Raw genomic sequence first — 22,822 nt, 5'->3', positions numbered from 1 at the left:
ATGTATATATGTATTGATATTAGAGTGATTACCACTACATTTTCTGTTTGAAGAATTTAATTTGGTAATTGAAACATTAGAACTATTAAAGAAATTGAAACTAACTGTTACATACAGACTGATTTGAGTTCATACAAAAAAAAAGAAAACTTTCGCGTGTTTACAAGGAAATGATCGCACGAATTACGTACACTTTTCTTTTTCTTAGTCAAATAAATCCCAAGGGCGACCAGAAGAAATAATAATAATAATAATAATAATAATAATAATAATAATAATAATAAACCATCATTAATTACTCTTGAGCATGACAGTGAAGACAAAGATTGGGTTTAGTTTTCTTTTTACCCAAGCATTCCAATTGACTTACGTAAAATATACATCAGAACAGCTTTAATAACCCCAGAAAAGTTGTGACAGGATTCACATGCCACAAAAGCATCTTTGTTAATATATTGAATGCAACTTCAGTTTAGGGCCTCGGTGGCTCAGTGGTAAAGCGTTTACCTCTGGTGCATGGGGTCCTTGGTTCGATCCTAGCTTTCGCCAAGTGAACTTTTTGGTGTACGTCCCGTTTTTTCTCATTTTCTTCATTCGACCTTTCCTTCGTTTCTCATTATCACATCCTCCTTTAGCCTAGTCGACATAATCGTGGGACGTAAAACTTAGATTTCATTTTATTTTCATTTGAACTTCAGTTTACTAAACCACCTAATCGTTTTAGACTTAGATTAGTATGACTAAAAGAAACATACATTTCAGAATTAAAGACCATGTAAAGGATGCTAAATACAATGATTCCTTTGTTTTTTGGATTATCCAAGCAGAACATCCATGACATACAATTTACTTAAGGCGGTCTCTAACCTTTGGAGGGCGCTTAGTTTCTCTCTGTCTAAAAGCATGTAAAATTTGGTCATGATTATTTTAGGAATATACGTAGAACATTGCAATTTTGGATAAGTATTTCAATGGCCAATCTCAAGAAAATGACTGGTCAGTTTTATAGATATCCTGTTTTGTTTTGCAGTTGATTTTGATCGATTAAATTTGACAATCATGCAGTGAGGCTCGTTGCTTCTAGCTCGAGCAGACGCATTTTTCTCCTATCTTTTGTCACGTTCATTGTAACTCAAGAAGCGTGTCAAAGTTCTGCGTATATTTATATCACCGCCCGCTCGAGTCACTCAGTCTCCTCCCGCTCTCTATAGAGGATGGAGCAGACGGTGTTTATAATATACTTTCAACACTCTTTATTTCATGTTTTATGCTGTAGAATTCACCCATACTAGGTATAGCTGTAGGTTTTGGTTCCACAAATGCGGCTGCTAACACAATCAACTGAAAGAAATGTATTTCTTTCATAAAACAACTCAATTGTTTTTTTATTTTATTTATTTATTTTTTTAAATTTTTTTTTATACTTTGTGTTACGGAGAGGTATGAGATTGAAATACTAACAATTCGTTTTGGAGACATTCTGTCGTCTTCTGTGCTGTTCCAAATCCACCGAAGAATGAGTCATACTCTTGACTTGCTATATTTTCTTTTTCCTCTTTATTATTATTTACTGTTTTAAACGATTGTGCTTGTTATTTTTAGTGCGCGCGGACAAGTTTTGTTACACACGTATTGTTTATAGGCCTATAAGTCTGAGTTTCGAAGTAAAGAAAACAACGTTTGCGCCATCGATTTTTGTGCATATTGTTTTCGTAAATACTAATTCATATTTGGCAACATGGGCGATATAGAAGGTTCGAAGGTAAAAAGACGAAGATCATGTTACCCTCGACATTCGAAAAATCGATCCAGTCAGGGATATGTTCTCAAAAAGTAGTGGATAAATTTGAAATAAGAATCGGAAACGAAAATCTGAAATGCACACGTAATCAAAACGAAAGACTGCTTCTTTCAAGTATTGGTTGGATTGTTGCCATTGAAATGTGTGGCTGACGTGTGTCACTTTCAAAGGCAAGAAATCCAAAACTTCGTTATTCAAACTAGTCTGCGGTCGCAGCCACACACTTTTGCCATCTCTCTGCCAACAATTAGATTCCTCCACGAAACAAATTTGAAACTGCAGTGGTGGAAATATAAGGAGATCAGATCTCCCTTCCAAGTAGCGATCATGTTGCTACTAGCTGAAATAATAAAAAACAGTACAGGTCGGGTAAATACTCTGTAATATGCATTTGAATGCTACGAAGTATCCAAATGCAATACGAACTTCTGGTAACCCTAGATAGAACACACTAGAAAAATATAACTAGTTTTGAGTTGTCCACTAGTAAAAGTATAATTTGTGTAAGTCATGTATAAGGGTTTTGAACCCAGGACACCTAATGCTAAATCAACGAGATTACAATTGAACCACAGCCGCGCGATACGCACACGGGAGAAACAGTATGTCAGAAATTGGCCGAAATGAGATAGTCAGAATTGGACATGTGCCATGCTCCACCGGTTAACTTGGTATAAGTCAATTGTAAACGTGAGTTGATTAATCGCGTCCTGGTACTGTTAGTGTACGTGATTCATACTTATAAAGTGGTGGCAAACAGTGGAGAAGAAAGACAAAATAGATTGCTCATAATATAGGCTACCAGACTAGCAACAACACCTGCTTGTTTTTGAGATCTGCATGAAGGGGTGGTTTTGAAACCATTCTGGAAGGTAACTATGATTCACTGTCCGGACAGTTTACAATCCTCGTAGTTATCAGAAGTGACAATTTGACCGGAAATCTTCCCAGACAACTGATAACTGAAATCTTTATTGGCGGTATTAATTTATATGGCACCCATGAGGCCAAATTTTGAGTGATAGCACGGAGATGCCGAATGGCAGTGATACGACCTATGCATAACTCATCTGCAATGGCACGAACACTTTTTCCGAGAGTACGGTTCCATGGTGTTCCTGAAGAGCTAATCGGAACTTGCTGTTGTTCAGTAGCCGTGAACTCATTTTTTAATGTCACCGGCACGAAATTTTATAAATCAACGGCGTATTGTTGAATTCATTCACCAGGCCTGGCCCAACGTCACTTTTTTTCGGTTAGTCATGTAGAGTGGCCCATTATGAACTCGTGAAGGAAAAAAAACTCGGAATTGTGTGTTCTCCATGTCGCACTTTCAAAGGATCCTATTCAACATCACGTTGTCTTCTGACTCATTCGCCTCCCTAGCCCATTTTCTGAACATGTACGGAGCTCGTGACGTCGTACTCTTGACCTTGGTCCATCCACTGGTTCAACTATAAAAGGGTGGTTTCTCACCAGACGTAACTTTGGATATTTCAATCGTACTTACCCAATAATTGAAACTAATTTAGTTTTCTAACACAAAATTACATTTCTCTTTATCATTGCACTTTTGCTGATGTAGCCTGCAAATACATAAGAGCTTGTATATTATATAGAATTGCTAACTTTCCCAAGTAGAAAGTCAGGACATCTTGGTTCAAGACTGAGAGAAAACACCTAAAATATACTGTACACAACCATCCGGTAGAAAAATTTCTTTTACATCTTTCCTTTTTCGCCCTAAAAATTATAGTTCTCTTTATTATTTGCTGGCCCAACAGTTCCATCCGGTTTCTGCATCCTAAGAATTCTATACAAGTAAAGGGGCCGCGGTGGCTCAGTGGTAGAGCGTTCACCTCTGGTGCTTGGGGTCCCGGGTTCGATCCCAGCCCCCGCCAAGTGAACTTTGTGGTGGACAAACACCGTGTGCGTGGGTTTTCTCGGGGTTCTCCCGTTTCCTCCCACTTTCTTCATTCCACCATTTCATTCATTTATCATAATCACCGTCTCCTTTAGCCTAACCGGCATAACCGTGGGACGTAAAACTCAAAGATTTCATTTCATTTTCTATACAAGTAAATAGACACTTTTTAAAATTAATTGAGCTTCTAGTGAGATCATGTGAAATTTGTTGCGTTCATCATTCTCAGATTTCTCATGACTGAAAAAAAAAATGGCTCAACCAAAGCATTATCCAATGAAACCGGCAGAAAAAAATAACAAAATTGTAAGCGATTTAGCGTTTTACAAGATTTCGAACAGTAATTTATTCGCCAGATGTTGTACAAAAGTGTTTGAAATTAAATGAAATTTTTAGCTTTACGTTCAACGATTATGCCCTTTAGGCTAAAGGAGGCGGATGATTAATGAAAGTGAATAATCGTGAGAGAATTAGTGGAATGAGAATGTGGGAGGAAATGGGAAAATACGGATACAATGTTGCCCACCACAAACTTACATGGTCTTGGATCGAACCAGGAATCCTGCACACTAGAGGTGAGCGCTCTACCACTAACCCCCCTTCCGGTGGAACATGGGTAAAATAGGATCGGTTGAAAACCCTGATATTGAAATTTAGTCGGAACAAGACAACTCTCTCAGATGTGACTTGCAAATTTTGTAATTATTTCTGTGAATTTTTTGGATTTACACTAAATGTGCATTATTATACTTATTAGGGTCTATTAATAATAATGCATGTAAACTGAATTGGTATAAGCATTTCCCTCTATATCTTTATTTCAGAGATGGAGGTGTACGAACACATTTTCGTAAAAGGGAGAACGTTTCGAACATACACAATCGTGTATGCAGTACATAAAATTTCAATACCAGGTTTCATGTCTCTGACCTGCGATCCTAAGATACACCGAATTTTATTATAATAATTGCAATCCCCACTTTTTTCCTTTCAACCTCTTTTCTTCCTCTTTTGTTAAAATATCAAAAAACTCTGAAACACGTGTCAAATTAAAATGACAAATAAAAATTCCAAAATTTCAACTCTTACCTTAATCGGAGATACGGTCATTTTACGAAAATTCTTTCCATCCCTTTCACACCCTTCCCTGTCGAATGTCCAAAAATACATTCTTAGTTGTACCCTACGTCACAAATTCTATGCACTGTCCAAATTGTTACTCGGTCTCTCAGGATGTCGTACTGTATTTTTTATTTATTGAGATTGTAATAGACTTTATAAGGATTATGCTATGCATCATGTAACACTAAAAACGTGTTTGAGATCTAATATTTGGGTGAAATACTATTTCCCACAGGACTAGAGGAATTTCTTGTCTCATCTCGATTCTCGTCTCGAAAACAAGATTTTTCCTCTCGTCTCATATTTAAAAATTACTTCTTTCTCGTCTCGTGACAACACTACTTAACTCAGCAGTGAAATATCCTTTCAGGATCCTTCACAAAAAAAGAAGTGCCACATTACAGGGTCAAATATGAACTACTATACTTATTTTAAAAATTCAATTTCTTTAGCATTTATTCATAAAATTAGGAGAATCATTTCCAAAAAAATTACTGGAAAAGTCATCCAAATTCCGCTGAATTTTTTGACAGAAATAAATTATGCTATATTGAAGAAATAAATTCTGGTAATTGCAGTAAAGAGGATAACGCGACGTTTTGTCAGTTAACATTGAAACCAAAAGTGATATTAGATTTCCACCCTTCCAGTTTAGTAGAGAAATCAAAGTAGAGAATACATTCTTGGGACGATTAATTGACTACAGAAAACCATTTCTTACTATCTATGACCGTTTTTACTCTGATAGTGATCAACGTTAAAACCGGAAGTAGTTGATTTCTGCTACTTTCTATTTGAATAGAAGGTTCAGAGAGAAGATGGCATCTATACTTAGAACGCTAAATCGATTCTAACAAAATCGTTTCTCGCTTTCTCATAGTTTCTGATTATGTAGATCAATAATGAAATCAGAAGTTGTAGTGGATTTTTATTACTTCCGGTTTTAGTAAAGAGTTAGGGATGGAAATGGATGTATTCTTCACTCCCGATTGCAAGGAACCGCTTCTATCTATCTATTACAGTTTTTGATTTATAGTGACCAACATTAAAATTGGAAATGATTGATTTCTACCACTTGTAGTTGATGGATCATCTCCATTAACGAACTCAACCGAGATAATTGCCCTAACTGTCTACTGCAAAAATTCGCCTTCGTTCAAGAATTATCGTATGGAGAAGCGGACGCACCTTCTAACATTACAATATTATAAAAATATAAGTCCCGTGATCATAGTCATTACGGAAGACACAAGAGTACATCCGTTCCTGAAAAAATCGCTGTATTCGATTGTCTTCCCTCAATAAACTACCCGTAGTTCTGAGGTGGGAGGAAAATTTAATATATATATACCAGGGATGCAAATATGCAAAAAAAAAATACAATATACCGTTGTCCGAATAACGGTCTACACATTAAAAAAAAAAAAAAAAGGAAACGTCCTTACTTATCCCCCTCCCCAATGTTGAAGATAGATTTGCGCCGCTGCCCACTAGTCATTCAAAAGCCATATTTAATGAACCGTATGTATGAAATTATGATGCTACAACTTGAAGAAAGATCTCAGATGTTCAAAAGATATTTTCATTGTGTTACTTACTCCATAATGAATAAGACTGATGGATGTCAGAGAGTTAGGAGAGTGACCAGACTGTACAAGACGAAACTAGTGATTGAACAAATGATTTCAGACCCAATAATATTGTATCCTACTGTGCTTAGATTGAACACATTCTTCACTTGCTTTTACTGTGAACGGACTTAGCCTGAAATTTTAATTTTTTTTTTTTTATTTTTTTTTATTTTTAAAAAGTAGGTCGCTTCAGTACTATCTTCTTATTTCAGTATACTTCTAAATATTAAAAATATTTTACGTTTTGAATTTTAAAAAGAAATGTGAAAATTAGTAAGGAGACAGTTTTGTTCTTTTTCCAATCAGTTGGCTGTTATGCTTGTGCTGTAAGGAAGTTACATTATATGTGCCTCAACCTATTTTGAGATTCGAGGGAGAAAATGACTGAATAATATAGTACTTCAATAACTTGTAAAGAAAAAGAAGCTTCTGATACGGATTTCGTGTAGGGAGACAGAACAACGCGAGGAAGGGGAAAGAGAAAAAAAAATTCGATTGTTTTCCGTGCGAGCAGCAGCCGGTATTATTGCACGATTGTCAAATTTAAATGATCAAAGTTCACTGCAAAATGAAACGAGATATCTATAAAACTGCTGTCATTTTCTTGAGATTGGTCATTCAAACACTTATCCAAAATTGCAACGTTCTACGTACAGTAGTTCCTGAAATAATCATGACCAAATTTTACATGCTTTTAGATAGGGAGAAACTCAGCACGCTTCAAGGGTTAGAGACCGCCTTAAGTGTTGGAAAAATGTTATGTGGAAACAGGTATTTGAACCTGTTCATACCAAAAATAGCAAAGCTGTCGTTAAGTGGGAATCCAAGGAATTTAGAAAAGAACTGGATTCAAGTCAGTAACGTATAGACGAATTCTTTTGCGAGGTTGAAAGAAAGAAAGACGGAAATAAAAATACCCTGAACAGCAAAAGGAACAATGTTTTGAAACGGATGAAAGTTGCACCATGATTAAAAGGAAGTGTTAATGGAATCTTTATTATTATTTTTCGTTTGCTTGGTAATTCCCGTATTTCATTTAAAATTGTTTTTATAGATGTTTCAGAAGGAAGTTCCTTTCAATTTCTTGTTAATTAGTTTACTGATGATGACTCTAGCAATACAGCAAAAGTATTCTACTGCATTGGCAATGAAATATTCCCTTACCGAGAATTATAGTGGTGTTTCATCACCTAATTCAGGTTAATTGTAAACGATTCATCGAGTATGAAAGTGCTGTATTAAAAATATATACAGTAACGAATGATACATGAAAATATATAGGAACTTCCCAAATTTCAGGCGTACTGTTACAAATGTTCGATATGACTTCCTTTCGTCACATGACACATATCTATGCGGTAGTCTAGTTCGCCTCACGTGCACTCTAGTATATCCGTTACTAAGGTCGTAAATGCAGCTGTGATTAGATCATGAAGCTCACACTAAGTTGTTGGTAGTGGAGGCACACATTGTGTCTCTCACGCTTTCCCAAAGGAAAAGGTCACGAACTCTACATCAGGAGATCTAGGAGCCCATGGAACTGTCTTCTTTTGGACCTTTCCAATCCAACGGCGTTGGAGTTCTTCGTTCAGGTGGGACGCACTTGAATGGGATGATGCCGCTTCAAGTTGGAATATGAAGTTATTGGAATTATTTTGCATTTATTTTCTTTTTTTGAGGAAGAAAAAGCAACTAGAATACAAGTGAATGACATCCGTCACAGTGTTCTCCGCGAAGAAAAACGGGTCGTATACTTTTGATTTGGACACCGCAACAAACACATTCAATTTTGGAGAGAATCTTGTTTTTGTTGCACGGTACCGTGTGATGCTCAGTACCCCTCATGCTCATACGATGCTCGTGGCGATTAACCCTACCACTCAGATCGAGTGTTCCATCGTCACGACAGCAGAAGGTCAAGAAGACCATCGTCCTCCATAGCGTTCAGTATAGAATTACAAAATTCATATCGTTTGGCAAGGTCGTTCGGTTGTAACATTTGTAGTGACTATATGCAGTGCAGTTTTAGTCGCAATCTGGTTTAAAAAAATCACCTCTACTTTTTTCGGAATATCAAGTTCCCGACTGGCGCGCCTTGTTGACCTCTATGGGTTGCGTACAAAATTTATTCTAACTAATCAGAAACGCTTGAATGTCCTATGCTTTTACCTTTACACAGGCAGGCAGTGCCCCTAGACAATCGATGATATCTCAGAATGCTTTGACGACATGGCAGAATAGTTGCAAACTATGTGCGGAATGCATACTGTACGATAACAACGGAAAATACTTCTTATATTCCAAAATAGAGAATGTTTCCTGCTGCATAAATGCCATTTTGGAAACTAGATTTCTGCTGCCGTTTCCTGCCATGAGTCAAGATTACGAATATAAGAAATTGATGTTCTTTCGCTTTATTAGAACAAACACATCGTGTTAATACTTTTCGACATATTTCGCTTTGAGATCCGACGAAATACTTATAATCACGCTGTATTGTGTTGGCAACTTTTGGAAACTTTTGTATTATTAGATTGTAAATGATATTTATTCAGATCCGCAAACCTTAAAGATGAAGATATGTTAATGTATATTTTGTGGTATCAGTATAAGTATACGTTTATGATTTCGATAACATGCCGTATTATTTGACTCAACAATGTAAATGTGAATTCTATATTTGGCTCCATTAAACAGAATATTAGAACTCAGAGTTTAGTTCATTTTCTTACGTTTAAAACTTTATTTCAGCAACAATGTCATATGCCTTGATAAACATATGTCATGTATACATAAAATTCGCTAATAGTTGGCTTAAAGAGATTACTGGACGCATAATTCAATAATAATCAGAGATTTCCATAGTTTTTATAAAAGATTTCCAAAGATTGATCTTTTATAAATAGCATTTTTTTTAACGGATAACCTCCGTCATTATCAGCAGTGTTGAAAATGTCGGCTGCAGTCATATCACTTCTTGTAAAATAAATTGGAACATTTCTGAGCTAACTTTCCGATTAACAAAAACGTTTGTCAAGTTGTACGTATGGAGAAAATCAAAAATTAGATTCACATAAAAGAGAATGGTAAAAATGTGTTTTTGAAATAAAAACTGAAATAAATACTTAAAGACCATCTACAACCAACTGTAGTGTCCAGCGGAAGAGACCATCTGGTGCATCCCGTTATAAATTGTTATAATAGTTAGTAGAGGACATTTATAATTAACCTAAAAGTACTAATTTCAATCTTCTAACAAAAATTATGTTTTGGACCACGTTGGAAACATGCTAGCTCAGAAATGTTTATATTGCAAAGAGTGATGTAGAAGTTTCTTCAACACCATTGATAACGACGTAGGTATCCATTGAAATTGCATGGTTAATTTATAAAATATCGACACATACTAAGTAATTCTTCATTTTAACTAGTTGTTTTACAATTAAGTGTTGCTTTAAAAGAGACTACTAAAGTATTTTGTGATCTGGCAAAATTAACGTAATTTTTAACGTTGAAAAGCTTTATTTTGTTTATTAATTTATTATGTATTTTTATGCTTGCTGCTGAGTGGTTTGCTACTTTTTATAATAGTTTATTTTATAAAATAATATGGGCGCATGAGAGGATGATTCAAATTAACAAACAAGTGCCTATTTACCAATGAATTCTTCTTGGGCAGCTTAAGTAATTTTCATACGTGTCGCAACGCCATACTGGCTGCTACTTCAGTGTCAAGATAAAAGGGATAAAAACGCAAAGGGGATAAGAAATGTGTAAAACGAGGAATACGTACCACTAAATAAATGTAACGTAAAGAATGGATCCTGAAATGTCACGAGCAGAGGAAAGCGCAAAATCAGTGATCTGAATCGAAGGAAGCACAGTGACTATGTTACGTCACTATTGCCAGAATCAAAATATGAATCAAAGGTAAGCAACGAAATTCTATCAATGTTGTCAGTATCCAGATTCAAAGCAGGTTTATATTATGAATAAAGAATAATTCTTTAATCTTCCATTGTTTCTTTGTTTTTGTTGAACCTATTACATTAACCTGTTTTATATTATGTGTATGTTATTTTAAATGACGCGCCAATCCCGACATGCCCTCTTCTTGTGCCTTTTTTGATTGTCTAATATGTTCTTTAATTCGAGTGTTAATATTGCGTTTCGTTTGGCTTATATATGAGGAGTTACATTCGCATTGAACGCGGTAAATGCCTGACTTATTTAGTGGATCAACAAAATAACTGTTAAATCCGGTGAGTTGTTGTAGACTTTTCGACGGGATACTACAAGCAGATATGATATGCGTTGCAAGAATACGTTGAATTTTTGTCGATAATTGTGGAAAGTAACGAATTCCTATCCAAGTTTTCGCTTCTTTGGGAGTAACAGTTTTAGGGACTTGCACCCAACTACGTGTTCGATTAAACCACTTTTGTAAAGTACGCAATTTGTAATATATATATATATATTTGGTCTTATTTTCTATAAAAACTGTATTTCGTCATTATGATCATTTGGATGATCACAAATTAATAATGCCCTGCGAAAGAAATTCTTCCAAATATTGACCTTGTACAGTGGCGGATGTGCTGACTGTTGATGTATGTAAGCAGTGCTTGCATTAGGTTTTCGATACACTTTTGTTTTAAATTTGTTGTGTGATCGGGTAATCAGTAAGTGTAAAAGTTGAAGACAGTTATCAAATTCACGTTCGAGGATGAACTTCAGCCTAGGATGCTGATTGTTGTATTGTTTAAATATTTGTAAAAGTGTATTTTTGTCACGATATAACTGTAATATCTAATGTACTTAAATGCATCCTGCTGTAAAATACAAGTTTGAATCTGATTTAAAACAATATTGTACAATATCGGAGATAGTGTGTTGCCCATGGCTAAACCATCATTCTGAGAAAAGGAATGATTTTCAAATCGGAATACATTAGTTGTTAAACAGATCTCAAGTAATTGTAATAAAAAGTGAATTTCATAAGTAGATGCACCATTTTATAATAATCAGGATCATGTACTATTGATAGTACAATACGGATAGTACAATGGTATAGACGAATACATATTAACAACGTCTATGGATGCACGTAATATGATATTAGAATTTTCAAATGATGATAACTGTTTAATGTCAAAACTAATTTTCACAACATATTTGTAAACACTATTGTAATCATTTAAGAGGCCTCATCCCGGCGAAATTAAAATACCGCTAATTTTTCAGTAATTATGCCATATCTTTAAATAGATAAAAGATAATCGAAATTTGGAACAAGAGCGCCCTAGACAATATAATTTTACATGGGATACCATTATCACGACTCACTTATCTGCTTTCGATTTCGAGTCATTTTGAAAATAGGCATTTATTTTCGCGTTTCCAAACGGCTGAAAACGGAAAGCCACTAGGTGACTTGTGATAACGGTACCTCATGCAAAATAATATTGTCTAGGGCGCTCTTGTTCCACATTTCAATTATTTTTTATCTATTTGAACATATCACATAATTACTGTAAAATTAGCTGTATTTTAATTTCGCCGGTATGAGGCCTCTTAAGTTTCTTTATATAACCATTTGGATAGTAAATAAGCTGGATGATTGAAACCTGGTGTGATCGGACGAAGGGTAATGTTGGGTTTGTGCATCTTCGGAAAGCCATGGGAAGACTGGGTGCATGTATTTTTGTCATGTCTTTTTGAAAATCAGTTAAAAGTGGAGAAGAATCAATTGTCGACTGTACCGTCTTTATAACATATGGCAATGGATTACGGGAATATGAAACAAAATTGCAATTATGAAACAAAATTACAATTGCGTTACAGCCTGCTTTTTATCAAGCTGTACCACTAGAACAAATACTCGTTCGTTAGTATATATTCTTGATGTTATTTTTGATGTTATTCTTGATGTTATTCTTGATGTTATGTACCAAAGGTTATGGCCTGCTTGTTATCAAGCTGTACTATTGAAGTTTAGGTCATTTATCTTGATCATGTGATTTCAGTAAAATAGTTCGATTATAAGATGATTTTTTAAATTTTTTTTTTATGGTAGGTTAATAACTTGACTGAGTAATATCAATATAAATTCAATAGCGAACCTTTTTATTTGATTTGGCATAGCGCCACTCATCTACAGTAGACATTGAATTTCGGTGAGATAATGTAAGCAGTAAGAACACATTATCGGTAGTTGATACAAGAAATCTCATTTGCTACCTTAACAATTAGTCTGAATGATAACAATATATCTATGCTTTGGGTTTTTCACCATATGTGGATTGAATGATTAGACTGGCTCAGTAAAGATCGTATTTATCTATATATTAAAATGCTACAGTACCAATTAAGAGCGACTGAGCTCTAACCTATAACCTTAGCTTTCAAACCTTTAATTTACGGTTATTTGTGATTTCACGTTTATAACAAAGACAAATATTTTTAAAAGAGTGTATTTTAAATAAATTACCTAAAGAAATATTTTTCAGAAAATGTTTATCCTTTTAAATTATTGTTTGAAGGCCTTCGCCTTTAATAAGCCTTCTCGGAAATAAATGCAAATGAATTGTGCTGCCATCTTTGGAGCTCTTTTAAACTACGCGTATATGTATGTGGCCAATCCTTTCGACAATGAGATCTCGGAAACTACAGGCTCTAGAAAGATGACGTTTTCACTGATCGATTGCAAATTTCATGTAGATTGTCCAGTTCTAATTGAATATTTAAAAAACATGGACATTATTTCTTTATTACATTTTTACGGGTACATTGGAAGTGTTGAACTTAAAAAAAAATAAAATAAAGCATCACATGCTAAGCATTATACATTCCAACACCACACTGTTGTATATAGGGGTTGTATATGTCTCAGTCGTTTGTTTCTTGGCCAAATAATAATGGAAAAGGAAGGATAAGCACTTCTCCAGTCTAAGATGAACCTTTCTTGGGGGGAGAGTGTTTTGCCCAATGAACACCATATATAATTGACATTATAATTAATTGTGTATGTAATGTATTTGCTTATTACATACTGCATGCAAGAAGAAATAAAACACTGGTCATACATGAATTAGAAACTCCAACCGGAAGCTGGCTCAAATCTTGCAAACGATGCGAGATATTGAGAAAAATAATCGAAAAAAGTCTCTCCTTTATGATACCCCTTGGCTTTTTTTAATCAATACGTCTTTCAATTGTGTCTGTAAGGGGACATGTACAGATTGTAAGGAATGATAAGGAGATTTATGCTCATATGCGAATGATACGCTGTGTAGAGAGCGCAGGTTCAGCTAGTAATATATTAAAATGCTAGATTTATATGTTTGTCCCCAATCCTCTCGACAATGAGATCTCAAAAACCACAAGTGCTAGAAACGTGCCGTTTTCACTGGTCGATTCAAAATTTTGTGTAGATTGTCCAGTTCTCATTCAAATTTTCAAAAACCGTGTCATTATTGTTCTATTCAACATTTTAGGGCCGGTTTAAACCCATAAGATTAACATTGTTGCAGGCCGAAACTATGGTGTTAGGCAACCAGTAGAGAAGTTATATTTAAAGCAAAGCACCTGCAATGTCCGTCAACCCGCCAATCTGAATGGCAAAACTTATTGCATGCTGGCAACTTCGACTTCAAAGGCTTCAAGAGACGCAATGAGGCGTACTCGGACGGATATGGATTTATTAGAAAAAATATTTCCACTTGATATCGTGTTACTTCTACAAATTTGCTACAAACTCACTCCAACATCTATACATAGCAATTCACTTCCTTTGTGAGTCTCCTAAATGAAATGAAATGAAATCTTTGAGTTTTACGTCGCACGGTTATGCCGGTTAGGCTAAAGGAGAGATGAGTGAAATGGTGGAATGAAGAAAGTGGGAGGAAACGGGAGAACCCGAGAAAACCCATGAGCACGGTGTTTGTCCACCACAAAGTTCACTTGGCGGGGGCTGCGATCGAACCCGGAACCCGAAGCACCAGAGGTGAATGCTCTATCACTGAGCCACCGCGCCCCCCTGTGAGTCTCCTATTGTGCCTTTACTTGTGTGAGTAAGGAAAAATGCACAGTGGGAAGGAGATTCGTGGTCATAATAAAACGATGCGCTGAGTAGACAGCGCAGGTTCAGCTAGTTGTACATAATTGTTCACTGCGTTATTTATTCTGTGTTTAGGTAGATTACGTAGGATAAGAGTATTGATTATTTGTTCATTTATTTCATGTATGAGTATAATAATAACATAATTGCTTGATCCCATAGTTATTGATATTAAATATGTCAATGGCCATGAAAAATAATAATATAAAGTTACCTAGTTGTCAGTAAAAGTAAATATGAATATGTTGTCTCTTGTATTCAAAATAAACATAAATATTGTTCGAGGAATGTGAGCATGTGTCTATACACATGAGAATGTCGTCACTAATTATTATTTAAAAATATTTAACTATATCTAATTTGCATTAAACGACCCATACACGTACACACCTACATGAGCAACATGGATGAAAGATCTGTTTTACCACGCATGTTGGAAGAAGTTTTTGCCCACACAGGTACCAACATTCTGTCCAACTTAGAATCGAATGGCAAGACAATATGATTGCTACCAAACCATCGAGGTCTCTTAATTCTACATGTTAGTACACAGGAATAAGTGTGAAAATAAAACTAGTTCCAATAATGATTTTTTTTTTTAATTCTGACCTGTGGAGATAACCCATCAGGGTCTTATCATTTAGGTTATACTGCTGTGTTTATTAAGGTTGCTTCTACTTACACGTGTTTCTTCCTGATCCGATAAGAATGAAAGTTCATCGTAGTACCCCATTGGTGTAGCCTTGGGGGCCCATCGGGGCCAGTCCCCCCAAATGGCTTCCTAAACCCCTCAAATACCAGCTTTTAAAACATCATCGTAAGATTACTTCTCTTGAGTCATTCAAGAATAACAAAGTTTACCTATAATTAATAATTCACAGTAAATTATTTACCGATCGAAAAATAGTATGATACCTCTTCCGTGTAATGAATAACCAAATGCATAACTTGCTACCACATCTGCTACAATCGATTGATCTAGTGCTCCTGTGCGGATCATGTCCAAATTAGATGGAAAAGATTTAGATAATGGAACTATATTATTCCACATCATTTATACTTCTTCTTTAGATTTGTGACAATATAAACTGCATAACAAGCAAATGGACTTCGATTTTTTTTTTTTTTTTTTTTTTTTTTTACAACAGATTACACAATGTATTGTGATTTATATTTGACGGTTTGAAGACAAACTATTTACTATAAACACTGCCTTAAAACAATGGCCCTAAACTGATTTGTAACTACATTATATTTCTTATATGCTGTAAAATGTTTTTAAAAACACATTTTTCATTAGATGGAATATATGGTAAAAAACAACGTTTTCATTGTTTTTCAGTTTGAATTTCATTTTTTTTTTTTTTTTTGCCACCTGGTGTAAAACAGGAAGTGAGATATAGCTCTTAATTTTTTTTTTATTCACAAATAATAAACAAAGAAATTAAGTAAAATTTCAAGGAAATTCAGTCTTATGTAGATAGGTTCTGTGTACAAGTGGTTAAATTGAAATAGCTTTGCACCATTGGTCGGGCAGTAGTTCTTGGTTAAGTATAGTAAAAACTACCTGGTACATAAATAATATTTATGGAGAAAGAAACTAAAAAAAAAAAAAAAAGTTTTTTTAGTTTTTCGGGAGGAAACCAAAATTTCCCAATTTTTTTCCAGACTTCAATATCTCTAGTTGTAACACTTTTTTTTTTTTTTTTTTTTTTTTGCTTTGTACAGTGTAGCTGCCTCCCCCTCAAAAACGACGGGTCCCTTCTTAGATAAACCTGCTGGCTACACCTCTATAGTACTATAACTTCGCCATGTAAAATTCATGGCAAAAACACTTAATTTGCTTTTTCTCACTTTGTTGTGCTCTCTTCTGTAGTTGGAGTGCAACGTGTTCATCCTCCTTTTAACACCATTAAGTGTGGCGTCAGGTTGAAACTCTCGCAGCTTTTTACCTTGCACAAACATGGTAGTTCTTTCTATATCTCAATAAATTCACGTACAGAATCCCTTGTCATGTAATGCATATCATCCATCTTCAACGACCTTGACATTACGGAGGAAAGAGGGGTCACGTGATTTCTTCCGCTGCCGTGATTGGCGAACCAAAATGTAAAACGACAAACTTGCATGAACGAGCACATACACGATAAACATGCATGAAGAACGGCAAAACCACTATGCGAGTTTACAAAAGATTTTGAAAACTTTGAACATGCGTGAACGAGGCCATACACGATCAACTTGACAGTGGTTTTATCATTTCTCATGCAAGTTGGACGGTTTCTTCATGCATGTGTGTACATGTATGGGCCGCTTTACAGATGTATCATTGAGTACATAAATGTTATGAGTCATGGCCAGACCTAATCGTGATTGCCTAGTCAAGTTAATCAAGAATAATCAAGTTAGTCAAGAATAAAGAAAAACTCATCATAATTTACGGTAGACTTCTAAATAATAATCCAGACTAGATACTTAATTTATTCATATTTAAATTGTTAATTTAACTACTTTATTAAATTTTGGATAAAAAAATTTGTTTAAGCTGAAAGGATCTATATTAATCTGATATACAATGTAATGTTTCATACAATAGATCGTTGTTTTCAAAATATTTCGATGAAGCCATGACAACGGCTATGCTATATGTCTGTTAATTCAATTCCAACATTGTCATTGATATGCTTTGGCATTTTGTAGAATCACTCTTGTTCCTCAGCTGTTGCTGTTAGGAAAAATATAATAAAGTTTTACTTCTGCTTGAAACTTACTTGTTTCTTTGTATGATTCACAATAAATTAATGCTTATTCTGAAACTGAAAACTAATGTAGGATTAAGCAAATGAAATTTCTTTTCAGCTGGTAAATAATGAAATATACAGCCTCTTGAATCGAATGACACCATTGCAGGACTCTGGAATATTTATAACTTAATTGAAATGTCAAATATGTTGCGCCTACAAGATTTTTTCTTTTTTCATAATCTGGTCAATGTAATTAAAGCCAATATTCTTGGTTACTACAGTCCATACTATTAATAAATATGGAAAAATAGGTATAAAGGTCAAGATGTATATTTAATATATATTAAATATTCTTTAAAAAAAAATGACCATGTATGCATTATGGATATATTTATTTATTTACTTATTCATTTAACTATTTTATTTTATTTTATTTTTACAATTGTGAAACAAAATTGCGGAAAAGTGAAAATTTTTTTCACATTCCCATAATCCATTGCCTCAGGTTATAAACACGGTACAATTGACAATTGATTCTTCTCCACTTTTAACTGATTTTGAAAAAGGCATGATGAAAATACCTAGCCTTCCCATGTTTTATGGCTTTCCGAAGGTACACAAGCCCAACATTTCCCTTCGCCCGATAATCAGGTTTCAGCCATCCAGCTTATTTACTATCCAGATGGTTATATAAGAAACTTAATGATTACAATAGTGTTTACAAATATGTTGTGAAAAATAATTTTGATGTTAAACAGTTATCATCATTTGTAAATGCTAATGCGATATTACTTGCATCCATAGACAGTGTCAATATATATCCGTGCATACCATTGGAGCTTACTATCAATAGTACACGATCTTGGTTATTATAAAATGGTGCATCTGCTTATGAAATTCACTTTTTATTACAATTAGTTCAGATCTGTTTAACAACTAATGTATTCCGATTTGAAAATCATTCCTTTTCTCAGAATGATGGTTTAGCCATGGGCAACACCCTATCCCCGATACTGTCCAATATTGTTTTAAATCAGATTCAAACTTGTATTTTACAGCAGGATGCATTTAAGTACATTAGATATTACAGTTATGCCGATGACATTTTACCACTTGTACTACTTGTACGAAAATACAAATTTACAAGTATTTGAACAATTTAACAGGCTGAAGTTCACCCTCGAACGTGAATCTGATAACTGTCTTCAACTTTTACACTTATGATTACCCGATCACAATAAATTGATAACAAAAGTATATATCGAAAACCTAATGCAAGCACTACTTACATACATCAACAGTCAGCACATCCGCCACTGTGCAAGGTCAATATTTGGAAGAATTTCTTTCGCAGGGCATTATTAATTTGTGATCATCCAAATGATCTTAATGACGAAATACAAATTTTATAGAAAATAAGACCCCCCCCCCCAAAAAAAAAAGGTTGCTTTTTTTTACAAAAGTGGTTTAATCAAACACGTAGATGGGTGCAAGTTCCTAAAATTGTTACTCCCAAAGAAGCGAAAACTTGAATAGGAATTCCACACTTTTCACAATTATCGACAAAAATTCAACGTATTCTTGCAAAGCGTAACATATCTTCTTGTAGTATCCCGTCGAAAAGTCTATAACATTTCACCGGATTTAAGTTATTTTGTTGATCCACTAAATAAGTCAGGCATTTACCGCGTTCAATGCGAATGTGACTCCTCATATATAAGCCAAACGAAACGCAATATTAACACTCGAACTAAAGAACATATTAGACAATCAAAAAAGGCACAAGAAGAGGGCATGTCGGGATTGGCGCTTCATTTAGAATAATATACACATAATATAAAACAGGTTAATGTAATAGGTTCAGCAAAAACAAAGAAACAATGAAAAATTAAAGAATCATTCTTTACTCATAAATATAAACCTGCTTCAAATCTGCATACTGACAACATTGATAAAATTGGTTGCTTACCTTTGATTCGTATTTTGATTCTTGCAATAATGAAGTAACATAGACACCACGTTTCCTTCGATTCAGTTCACTGGTTTTGCGCTTTCCTCTGTTCGTAATATTTCAGGATCCATTCTTTACGTTACATTTATTTAGTGGTATGTATTCCTCGTTTTACACCTTTTTTTATCCCCTTTCCATTTTTATCCCTTTTACCTTGCCACTGAAGAAGGAACCAGCGTGGTATTCTGAAAAGTATGAAAAATATTTTGGCTTCCCAAGGAAGAATTCATTGGTAAGTAGCTAATTTTTTGCTAATTAGTTTATTTTATAGTTTTTATTAATATTTTTCTATTTACTATATTCCGCATATTTCATATATATTAAACCTTGTTCATTATATTTGCTAGATTGGTCAATTCCAAGTTCTAAGTGCAATTTATATTTAAATTTATTTCTTAGTTATTATATCTATTAAACTGAGAGCGCTAGTTCTCTTCCCACGAAAGAAATAAGTTTTTCCTTCTTCTTTAAGCGTTTGCAAAATATGTAGAAAATTACATCGATTAGAAAAGATCTTATTGTAATTAATTGTTTGTTCATGTACTTAGTTACTAGAACATAGTGAAATCGTAATCGCGCACACTAAGAATGTTGCGCTATAGGCATTTTCGCCAAATGCTTCTTAAGGTAGGTAAGGAAGGAATTGGTAGAAACGAAAGAGAAATAAAGAAATAAGAGTTACCTGTGAAGCATCCTTGTGAACAACAGATTATGATGGATTAAGAGTAAAATATTCAAATATGCTCGCTATGGCAGTATCTTAAAGCACATTCAATAATTGAAGTTTTAGCAGCGGGAAAATTAAATCTTAGCGAAATTGATAATCATTTACAAACAGTAGTGAAAAATTTCGGATCGTATTACGATGAATTAGATGGAAAGCAGGAATTTTTGCATTGGAAATGGGGAAAGCGAGTATTAAGACTGAATCTTGGAGTGGTCGATAAATGTCTCTGGCAGATGAAAAATGTGTACATCAAATAAAGTAGTTATTTTGAAAAGACAACGAATTTCACTGCAATTAGTATGTTTGGTCGCGACAAACCTGAAAATTAAGAATATCAGAGAATTTGAGAAATCAGAAAAGTTAGGAAATTGTGCTAAGAACAGGGAATTTTGATTTACTAATTAATGAAAATTTTTAAAAATAATATGACTATTTCAGATATGGTTGAGTGCTTGTTTCTTATTTCGAAACATCAAACAGATAGATAGATATATGATAGATAGGTAGGTAGATAGATAGATAGATAGATAGGTAGGTAGGTAGGTGCGTCTTCGAGTGTTTCGTCATCGTCCTTAAACTTGTTAAACCATCGCTGCACTGTCCGCGTAGTCACTCTATCTATCTATCTGTCGGCAGGTGGTCTAGTTCTGGAAATCTGTCAGCAAAAAAGACCACTTTCCATTATCTACTTTTATGAAAGTGGCCTATTTGCTGATTGAGGTGGTCTATTGGCGGAATCTTGGTGGTCTATTTGCTGACTTGAGAAATTTGTGGTCTAAATGCGTAATAAAGCTTGCCAACCTCTGCATTCTCTACAGCATAACTATACTCAGTAGATACTCATTGCTTGACAACCATGCAATTTAAGGTTTACCGCTAGTCGTCTATGCTTACTTAGGTTTATCTGGGTAAATCCCATTTCAGGGGTAGACATATCATTTCCATCAGAATATATACTTATTCTCTAAAAATTTTCACCTTACTAGTTCATCACATTTTATTTTTCTCACGCTAGTGACTACGTCTTCTTCTACTCATTTGACATAGTTCTTATCAGCTTAAGCCGCTAAGCGGTAAGACTTAAATTCATTTCAGGGGTACACATTTTATAAATGAAACCAAAAAAAGTTGTATCGCTTTTTCACCCACCACCCTCTAATATCAATATATCACCTAAGACGTACCTGGAAGATCAAAAATGATCCCCAAAAACATCGACGAGCTTGCCAACATTTCGGTAGACCATGGATTCCATCGCAGTGCGCCGTGAAGCAAAGAAGGTATCAAGTGCATTTTGCGCCTCTACTAGGAATTTAAACTGGGGCATTCTAAGGTGATTATCCAAGGAATGTAACAGGTAATAATCTGAGATACAATGTCCGGGGAGTGTGGCGGATGCAATAGTGTTTCCAATCCAAAGCGTAGAATGGTGTCCCGGATCATCCTAGCCACGTGAGGCTGAGCGTTGTCCTGTAACAGGAGGACCCCTTTGTGATTGAGAAGTGCTGGCTCCAGAGTTTTGAGTTTTTCTTGAACACGGTTCAGCTGCAGACAGTGCACAGTTACATTGATGCTCTGATCTGCTTGTAACAGATCCCGTTGCACGATGCTGCGAGCAGTCCACCAAACACACAGGAGGACGTTCATCGGTGCAGTGCTGGTTTCGGCTGTTTTGGAACCGGTTCGTGGGATGCTAACCAATGATGATAGTGCCGTGGAGCTTCGTATAGGACCCATTTCTCATCACATGTCTACACCCTGTCCAGAAATGACTACTTCCTCAGACGAGAAAACAAACAAACACAGGTATCTGCTCATGTTGCCTTCTGGCCCGGAGTCAATTAATGTGGGACCCATCTCCCCAACTTGTAGTGCTTCCCAAGTTGATGGAGGTGCTGCCGAATGGTTTATCCACTTAAACTGAATTTGTAGTTCCAGTTCCTCGTATGTCTGGAAACAGTTCACCCGAATTTCTGGCTGATGATCTTCATTTTGAACATGTTTTCTGGCACGTGGTGCGTCTTCGAGTGTTTCGTCACCGTCCTTAAACTTGTTAAACCATCGCTGCACTGTCCGCGTAGTCACGACACTCTCACCAAAGGCCTGGTATATATTCCGCCCCGCTGCAGCGGCGTTTGACCCGAGTTTGAACTCGTACACCATACATGCACTTATGACGCTCTGTGGTGGTCCCATGCTCACTCTGTCCTTAAGCAAGTTCACGGTGTAAGTGAACTGCCACAGCCAGGTAGTATGTTGGATATACCCAAAATAACAACAACTGACCTTGGCATTATCTCCATCCGCGTTCAACTTACGGTGTGAGAGCCAATTGAACACAGTTCTCCACAAAAGCGACAGAATTTTCTTGGTTACCTTTATAATAATTTATCATGGAAGCCCGTCAATACAGTTTTGTTAATATAGTCATCTTTTAATACTCTCAAAGTTATAAGACACTGATATTCTTGGATTAGGATTTCTAAATTACGATAGTTTATGTTAGTGAAACTTGTTTGTTTATTAATAATATGAATTAAAGATGCATTGATTTTTTTAATTTAAGATAAGAAATTAACAGTGATGCTTAGATAATTAGAAAATTCAAGTGCACTGCAACGTGCTACAAGCAATCTTAAAAATATACATAATTCAAGTGCATTCCACACCATGATGTTCATTTTAAACGTGTGACTATAAGAAATACTGTATTCAGAAATTTTGCTGTATTTTTTTTTTATGT

General features: G+C 35.1%; 1 protein-coding gene across 49 annotated transcripts in view; it reads left to right on the top strand.

The window, feature by feature from the left end:
• Window positions 1-22,822, top strand: part of LOC145686312 (uncharacterized) — a 955,404-nt gene that overhangs the window by 726,153 nt on the left and 206,429 nt on the right. The window lies entirely within an intron of this gene.

The sequence above is a fragment of the Thermobia domestica genome, chromosome 5 (genome assembly GCF_964235325.1).
Source record: "Thermobia domestica chromosome 5, izTheDome1.hap1.1, whole genome shotgun sequence".
Lineage (NCBI taxonomy): Eukaryota > Metazoa > Arthropoda > Insecta > Zygentoma > Lepismatidae > Thermobia > Thermobia domestica.
This window is presented reverse-complemented; position numbering and strand designations above follow the sequence as displayed.